This window comes from Meriones unguiculatus, chromosome 9 (genome assembly GCF_030254825.1).
Source record: "Meriones unguiculatus strain TT.TT164.6M chromosome 9, Bangor_MerUng_6.1, whole genome shotgun sequence".
Classification (NCBI taxonomy): Eukaryota; Metazoa; Chordata; class Mammalia; order Rodentia; family Muridae; genus Meriones; species Meriones unguiculatus.
In genome coordinates this window covers 67,852,971-67,861,515 of record NC_083357.1, presented here as the reverse complement: position 1 = coordinate 67,861,515, position 8,545 = coordinate 67,852,971, and positions in this window count along the sequence as shown.

Genomic DNA, 8,545 nt, shown 5'->3' with positions numbered 1-8,545 from the left:
ACAGGTTCCTGAATATTTACTGGGTAATTTGTGATTATTAATGATCTGACGTTATTTCGTTTAGTTCACACAATGATTTGATTGCTACAAGCCCATTCACAGACAGGGAAAGAGCTGAGGTTTACAGAGAAGTCAGACTTCCCAACTCAGCAAAGTCCTTACTCTGCACAGTTTTCCAGAAATAACACACTTGCATGAATAAATTCCCTCAGCTTGTCCCACCTCCCCAGAAACCACAGCTGAGGACTCTCTGGCCAGACCTGATCAGTCTCAGCTCAGAGCCAGGGAATCATCTGCTGAAGGATGAAATGCATGCCCTTGAATAATATCCTACCCATCCAGCAAGACCACAAGCTCCTGAGCCAATGGCTAGACACCCAATAAAGGATCGGAAAGCTCACCAACCCAACTCATCAGAACCACTGCACAGCAACTTGAAGACCTGGGGTTTGCTGTGAGTGTGCATCTACTGTAAATAGCTATCCTAACATAAATATCACCCCTTGTACAATGACATTTGTTAAGATTAAATGGACAGGGTTTAAAGGATGGCTTGGTTGCTAAAGTGTTTGCTGTGCTGACATGAGGACCTAAGTTAACTCCTCAGAACCCACATAAAGAGCCAGATGTGATGAGACACACCTGTTATGCAATGTTGGAGAAAGAAGTCCCTGGGACTCACTGACCAACTGGCTTAGTGTCATCAGGGAGCTCCAGGTCCAAATGAAAGATTATGCTCGCCCCCTCCCCCTAAAAAAGTGGACCAAGCCAGAGCAATGATGTCTAAAGCTGACCTCTGTCTTTCACATACACATGAATGCCTGAGCATGTACATCTAAACACATACACACACACACACACACACACACACACACACACACACACACACGAACTTTAAATGGATATAATGTTTATAAACATTATTTGCCATTATAAAGTACATTCATGGTCACTGTCATCATTGCTAGCAATAATGCAATCACCATTTGGGTTTCAAGTTCTTTCTCCTCCCTCCTTCCATCTTTTGCTGCTTCCTTCTTGCGTAGGTGCCGCCACATCTGTCCAAGCTAGAAGCCAGGGCCCACCATCTCAGCTGAAAATGGCTAGCAATAATTCACGAGCTGTTTTTCCTCCACACTTTTTAACAGTTTAGAAAGGCAAGTCACAGCAATAAATTGTGTACAGAAAGGACAGCATGTCACCAAAGGGACCATTACCTCCTCAGAAGTCAAGCAACATAGATTAGAATGGAAATTATTTAGGATCTTCATCAGTTGGCTGAAATTGTTCAAGGCTCAGTAATTCACTAAGGTTTGCAACTGGATCATTGGTTTTAGTAGTGAGGTAGTGGTGGTGGTTGTGGTGTGTGGGGGGGGGGGGTGTACATCTTTTGTGAGATTCAAAAGAAAAAGAAAAAGAAACCACTTCACATTTTATGGGCCCAAGATTGCACCAATGAGATGAGCCTGCTATTCTTGACCTAATTTTGTCTGACTGCATCCTTTCTGGGCACCAGGAGTTCTTCATAAGACATTGCAGGAGGAGGGAAGGAATGGTTTTCTCAAAACACAGGATAGCTACATCCCAGGGCAGACAACCTGGAGGGGGAAGATATCTTTAGAGAGGAAGCCTTCCACAAGGTATCATCTAGACCCTAATAGTTTCTGGAAGCTAAAGCACCTTTACCTTCCCTGGGGCTCTAGTTGTCCAGTCCCATCTGCTAGACTCCTGGGACATAAAAGACAGGAAAATATAGGAACAAGAATAAAGGCTAGCCTTAAGTAAGAACTTCCTAAATGGCAGACACTGTGGTGAAGTTTCATGTGCAGTGACTTACAGGATCACACAAAAGCTCTATGAAACAAAATTCCTATTGTCCCCAGGGCAAACTGAGGCCTACAGTGCTTATGTGACTTACTCAAGATCACAGAATCCATCAGAGCTATGCTGCTCAGTTTTTGTTTATTTGTTTGATTGTTTGTTAATTCTTGCTTTGACAAGTACCCAAGAGAAACAGCTTTAAAAAGAAGAGATTTACTTTGGCTTATACTTTCCAAGGTCTCAGGCCATGGTTACCAGCATCACTGTTTCTAAGCCTGTGGTGAGGCAAGACATTCTGACCAAGAGCATGATAGACAAGAAGCAGAGAGAAATGGACAAGAAGGGGAAAGGGTCGGTAAGAACCAAATAGAACATGTCCACAATGACCTATCGCCTACCCTAGGTTACACCAACAAAAGTCTCAAAGAACTACTAAAAGAGTGTCACCAGCTGGGGACCAACTTTGCTACACATGAGCTCATGGTGGGCATTTTGCATTCAAAACATGATAACATGTAAATTGCCATGCACACTCAATATTTTCTTGGGAACTGTATGCTTGAGCTTTGCCATCTGCCTACAGTAGAGAGGTTGAAACTCGAGTTATGGAGTTGAGCCACCTAGCCAACACCCACCTATTCTCTAACTCTACACTTTAACCTCATCGAGGCTCAGTTTTCCTATGCACAAATCAGTCATAATCCTCTTGATAGAAATAAAGGCATTAAAGACATGTACACCTCCATGTGTGAGTATGCAGGCACAAGCATTTGAGTAAGGCGGTGCCAAGCTGCTCTCCTTCTATTGGAAACCCATTTTCATGACAAGTCACACATCCCCGTAATAATGACATTCTTTCATATAGGAAGCCAGAACCTTTGCCACCTCATCATTTCTTCTGGGTGCCACCTCCAACCCCCTTACATTAAAGCTGAAATTTCCAACACATGAACTTTGGGAGATGCATCTAAACCATACCATTCCCCTAATCACCCCAAGAGCATTGCTGTAGCCTGGACCTCTTGGCAAGACCCACTATCCTAAGGAAACTGTGCCACCTAGCCAGTAGTAGGATCCTTCTCTGGGTAGGATTTTTTTCCCTTCAGCTCATCCCCCTCAAACATTACTCCCTCACACCCTTTACTATACTCTAAGACCCTAAGAAAACCATTGAGCATAGAAGCACTCAAAGTCCTCTCTTTCCTCATCTGCTAATATCATTGTGTAGTATACTCTAGGATTAGCTCGAGTTAGCCTAAGTAATTTAGCCCTAGGGGCTCTTGGGGTCATTTGAAAGTATGAAGCACTCCCAGAGGTGCAGACTAGAGCCATCAAAAGCCTCCAAGGCCTCCTGTCCCTCGGAAATATGAACAAGCAAACAGAGAAAGGGAGGTGAGGGCCACTCACAGCTTAGAGAAGAGAAGGAGGCATGGGATAAGTGTGCAGAAAAAGTTGGGAGCAGTAAAGTAGGCCAGAGGGTCTGGGCTGAAGATGTGTGATTAGTATCACTAATCATTTTCACCAGCTTAAAATAGGTTCTCTCCTCTGAGACCGTCTTCCCAGGGTCAGTGGCTCATGATTAACCCAGGTTGCTGCTGAGCTGCAAGGTAGGAAGAGACACATGGAGAAGCCTGGGGGGCAGGGCAACAGCCTAAGTAATCACTGAGGTCCCAGGGCAACTCCCTAGTCTCCTTCAGCACTCTTTTCTTCCCAGGGGCCACTGCAACCCAAGCTCACTGCCCAGCACCCTAGAACAGAATTAGCTTGGCCCCCTCCCAGAGAGCAGAACCCAGCAAGCCTGGGAGGTAATTGGCAGGGCTTGGGGCCAACCCTGGGGGGATAGTGATTGGGAGAGTCTCCTGTCTTCAGCATGTCACCCTCACTTATCCTCAGGGTGCTTTGCCTACAGTAGTCTCTGCAGCTGCCTCACATCTGCTACCAGAACAGCGTCTCCAGTGATTCAAAACACGCAGCTCTCTGCTCTGGCCCCTGTCATCTCTCAGCCTCCAGACTAGACAGTTCCATTCCCTCCTCCTGTAAGTCACTTGTTCAACATGGTTGTTTGGAAGGGGGCGGGGTGCAGAGGCAGAGGCCCAGAATTACAGCAAAAGTTAATTGCCTGGGTGGCAGCAGTCCAAAGCAGGGACATGTCAGCCTCAGAGGCCTGCCTCGTTCTCCGCTGAAGGTCATTATGGGGACAGCAGCTTCAATGTCTTCATCCCATGAGGCCACATGGAAGATGACAAGTGAGCTGGCCTGAGTGCAACTCAGCTTCCAAAGTAGCAGTGGGCATCTCCAATGGCCTTGGGGCACAGTCCTCTTTCCAAATGCCACCTTCAGTGATGAGGACTGTTAATTGGTAGCTATAGGTCTACACAGGAGACATCATTTTCCAAAACATGTTTCTTTCACCCAGAAAGCCCCCAAATCTCTCTTCTTCTCAACCCTATCCTGACCCATATTTAGAATATCATCAGTCATGTTTCCTCCCCTGAGTTACATCACACCAGCTCATGCAGCAAGTAGGAAGCCAGGATATAAGGTCATGCCTAACAACACAGAGTCAAGGAGCTGGCTCTGCTGGAGAAACAGCAGGCAGCATCAGCAGGTGTAGGACAAGGCCCATGCTGGGTGTCCACCTGCCTCTACCCTAAGAAGATTGTGAGCCCTCCTATCCAGGCCTCTGTGTGTGAGTCAATGCTTCTCATGTGAAAGGTAAAGACCAGGTATAGCAAAGTAATCAGTGACTCCCCAAGAGCCATCAACAAGCAGGCAACAAAATTCTAAATGTCCAGTAAAGAAAGGGCAGACACTGGCCCCAGAGGCTCATGGTGAACAAGGTTTATAATGGAAACCCTAACAGCCATACTCAAAGAAGGACCAGAGCTGAAAAGGTACACACTAAAACCACTTCCTTCTCTGGTTTGAAAGCCCAAAGCAAGAACTGCAAAAAGACACCAGGAACATAAAATTAGATGACCAGATACTGACAGAGCATAAGAAAACCAAAGCCAAAAAGGCTGTGGGCATGAGCCAGTGATCTCAGCCCTATTGCGCCCCGCCCCCAACTCCAGGGAGCTTAGATGAGGAATACTCATTATGTTACCTTACCCATTTCAATCCTGGGGATACACTGACAGCCAGTAGCCTGGCCTTAATCAGCACCCATCTACAACTCCAGTCAGCTGCCTTCTGACCACACCAAGACATAAGAATGTCCTGGCAGCCCAGAAGGCAGCTGGCAGTGACTGGGATCCCACAGAATCATCTCACTCTACCCTGAAAAGCCCCCACTCTTGCATTCTCTTAGTGCATCAACATGATTTTTGCCCTCTGAGATCACTGTGGGGAGAATGGCCAGCCCAGCTGTTGTCACCCAGGATCAGAGAACAATGAGGCCCAGTGTCATCCAACTCACCACTCACTGCCTGGGGAGGGATGGGCTGACAATCCCATCTACTCACCCATCATACTATGTGATACAATTCCCCCTCTCTTTTCTGTAGCTATATTTCTGGTGAGCAATGTGTGTCCCACTGGCCACCTTAAATTTCTAAATATTCCATCCTACTCACTGAAGGATTTATCCTGGCCTTTGAGCCTGATTTCTGGTGAGTCTCTTTCCAAATACATCAGGCTACAACTGCGGTGGACTCAGTTTGTCAGTGAATACACTGAACAACAAGCCTTATTCGAAATCACAGTGGCCCAGCAGTAATCAAGCAAAGCTGAAGATCAAAGCCATTTGTCTTTAAGGTATAGGGGTGGGATTATCTAACATTAAGTACTGGGTCAGATATAGAGGACAGCACTTAAAATAATACACAGTACACTAGCAGATGTACTAGTAGAGGTACAAACAGAATGCCAAGTGAGTAACTATGTCCATCTGGAAAGTCAGGGACATCTTCACAGAACAGGTATCTAGAACTTAAAGGCCGGAGACATCTTTAGCATCACAAGGACCAGCCCTTAGTGAGGGTTTCCCATGGACTCAGCACTGGAGAAGGCACTTTGCACAACCTGTGTGTTCAGATCCACAACAATTCCAAGAGGTGAACACTTCCCTCATTTGCATTTTATAGAGGAGGAAAGGAAGCCTTGGGGTATAGAGCTCAAGTCACACAGCTAGAAGGACACACTGAGAATCTCACCTAGTCAGTGTGACTCCAGGTGTGGCATTCTTAGTCCAGATGCCATGTCACTTCCCAGAGTGAGCAGCCAGAGAGCATCGCAGTTACATCTGCCAGGAGGGGAACATGAGGAGAAGGCAAAGGCATGTGCAAAGACACAGGGGAATGAGCCCAATCAGTCTTTGGAACCTTCAGGCAGCCAGGCGTGGTGAGGAAGGATGCTATCCTTGATTACCTAGAAGTAGTCTGGTGGGGTGAGGGCAGGAGTTGTTCCTTCTCAAGGGCAGGTGGTACTAGGTCATGGAAGACCATGGACCATAGACCACTTAGGTGAATGGGCAGTAGGAATCTGAGCCTTCAAGTAGAGAAACAGCATGAGTTCAGGTTAGCAGAAGGCAAGGGTAGAAACCAAGACATCAGTAAGGAGACTTGAGCCAGGATAGTAACAATAACTACAAAGTTTCAATTATTTGGAGCTTATGGAGAAAAAGGATAAAATGCAGGAGTCTAGCACTTTCAGAGGCTGGCCAGTAGGAGAAAATCAACTCCAGGACATCAATAACATGAGTTCAGGCCACGTATATCTATCCTGTGGATCCAGCCCTTGGTAGCTCAACATAAAGCACATGACCAAAAAAGCAAGTTCTGGCCAAGGCAGAGCAAATGGGCTCATAAGTAGACATGAAGTTCCAGCCACAGGAAGTGAGAAAGAATGGGCCGGAAGAGGGTCAATGATCAGTGGAGCCATAGGAATCTTAGGGTCAGAGAGAAGAAACATGGTGGGTCTATGGGGTGCTAAGAGGTGACAAAGGATCTCAGCAAAGGCCGTGAGGTATAAAGTGCAAATGGGAAACAAGAAGGATCATAGATAGCTTTTGCCATTCATATGGTATTTTGAACTCAAAGTTATATAACAGATTATGTGTAAGGAACCTACAAAGGCTCTACTTCGCCTGGGAACATGGATAGAAAAGTCTGTACACCCCTGGCTCCTCCCTGGTAACTTTCCTTGGAGAAAGTTTCATAGATGGACCAGACTGCAACAAGTTTAAGGGTGCATAGAGAGGACCCTGGTGGCATGCATGCAAGAGGGAACAAAACAAAATAAGAAATGAGCACAGCATAGAAGAGGGAACAGAAAAGGTATTCTTCACCCTGAGCTGGGAGAATGGAGATGAGAGCCATTGCAGAGTTGGGCAAAGTGGAAGATGATGAGAACTGGAAGTTGAGGGACCACTTGCCAGGTGACCTGTCTTGTCTTCACAAGCTAACAATAGTAGGAAGTCAGTAAGTAGTAAGTAATGATGTTAGGACCTAAGGAGAGCAAACTGACCAGAGACTGCAAAGTTAGGTTGCAAACTGCTGGTGACTCTTTCTACCCAATTGCGCCATTTTCTCTGAGAGTCCTCAGCAAGCCAGGTAGGGAGGAATAGTGACAAGTAGCTGGATTGACATCAGGCTGTGAAAGTGAGCCGGTGTGTCTGGTCCAGCTAGACTACATGCAAGTTGGTGAAACGGCTGGTAAGAATTGTGTTGGACAGGTGCATTGTGGGATCTGGGCCTGACATGGATGGAAACAGGACCTGCCTATGGCCCCGAAGCAGGATCCAGGGACTGTACCACTGAATGAGGTCACATATCAGATAAGACAGGAAAGCACTCTGAGGTAAGTGTCAAATGAGCTGTGTAAAGTGCTAAATGAGTTTGCATCTGGCTTTGACACCTATCAGCTGTGTGGCCTTAGGCCGATTTTTTAACATCTCTGAACCCACCATGAACCTATTCCTAACAGCCCCCTCTCTAAGGGTGTTGTCACCCAAAGCTCCAAGAAGAGAACTGTGAAAGTTCATTGCAAGCTGTGTGCAAATGTCAGCTGTGATGTGTCAGGCAAGGGAGGTCAAGAGAGACAGCAGGTTTCGGGCAGGATTAAAACCAAGCAAGCCATTCCTGCTTGTCCTTCCGCAGCTGCCTTTCCCTCACTCTGCCCTTGTCCTTCCCAAATCTCATTTGGTCGGTTTCTGACCAATCTCTAAAACCTACTGGAGTCAATTTGAATTCTAATCCAATCCTCCAAGGTGCCCCCTCCGGCCTCAGCTGGGTGTCATCTATGAAATTAATGAGCGTGCTCTCTGTTTCATCGTCTAGTTCATTGCTGGAAACATTAAATAGCCCAGGGCTCCAGACATAGAATTGCTTCAGTTGGCCTCTCACAAGTCTCTGGGGGTTTTTTTTGTTTGTTTCTTTTGAGCCAGGTTTCTCCCTCTCCTGAATTTTAGCCATCACCATCACTATTCTCACACAGAGAAGGTCTGTGGAACACTCGGCATTTTCCTCATATCTATTCCACTTCTACCTCCAAAAACGTTATCTAGAATACTATAGAGCTGTCCCCTTGATCCTGACATCTGCCCAGTGTCCATTCCTTATGGGCCTCTGAATCATCATCTCCCAGTCCACGGAGTTTAGTATATATGTTAGTCCATTTAAGCCAATTAACAAAAGGCCTTACACTGAGTGATTTATAAACAACAAAGATGTATTGCTCACAGTTCTGGAGACTAGTAAGTCCAAGAACAAGATGTCGATCGCTT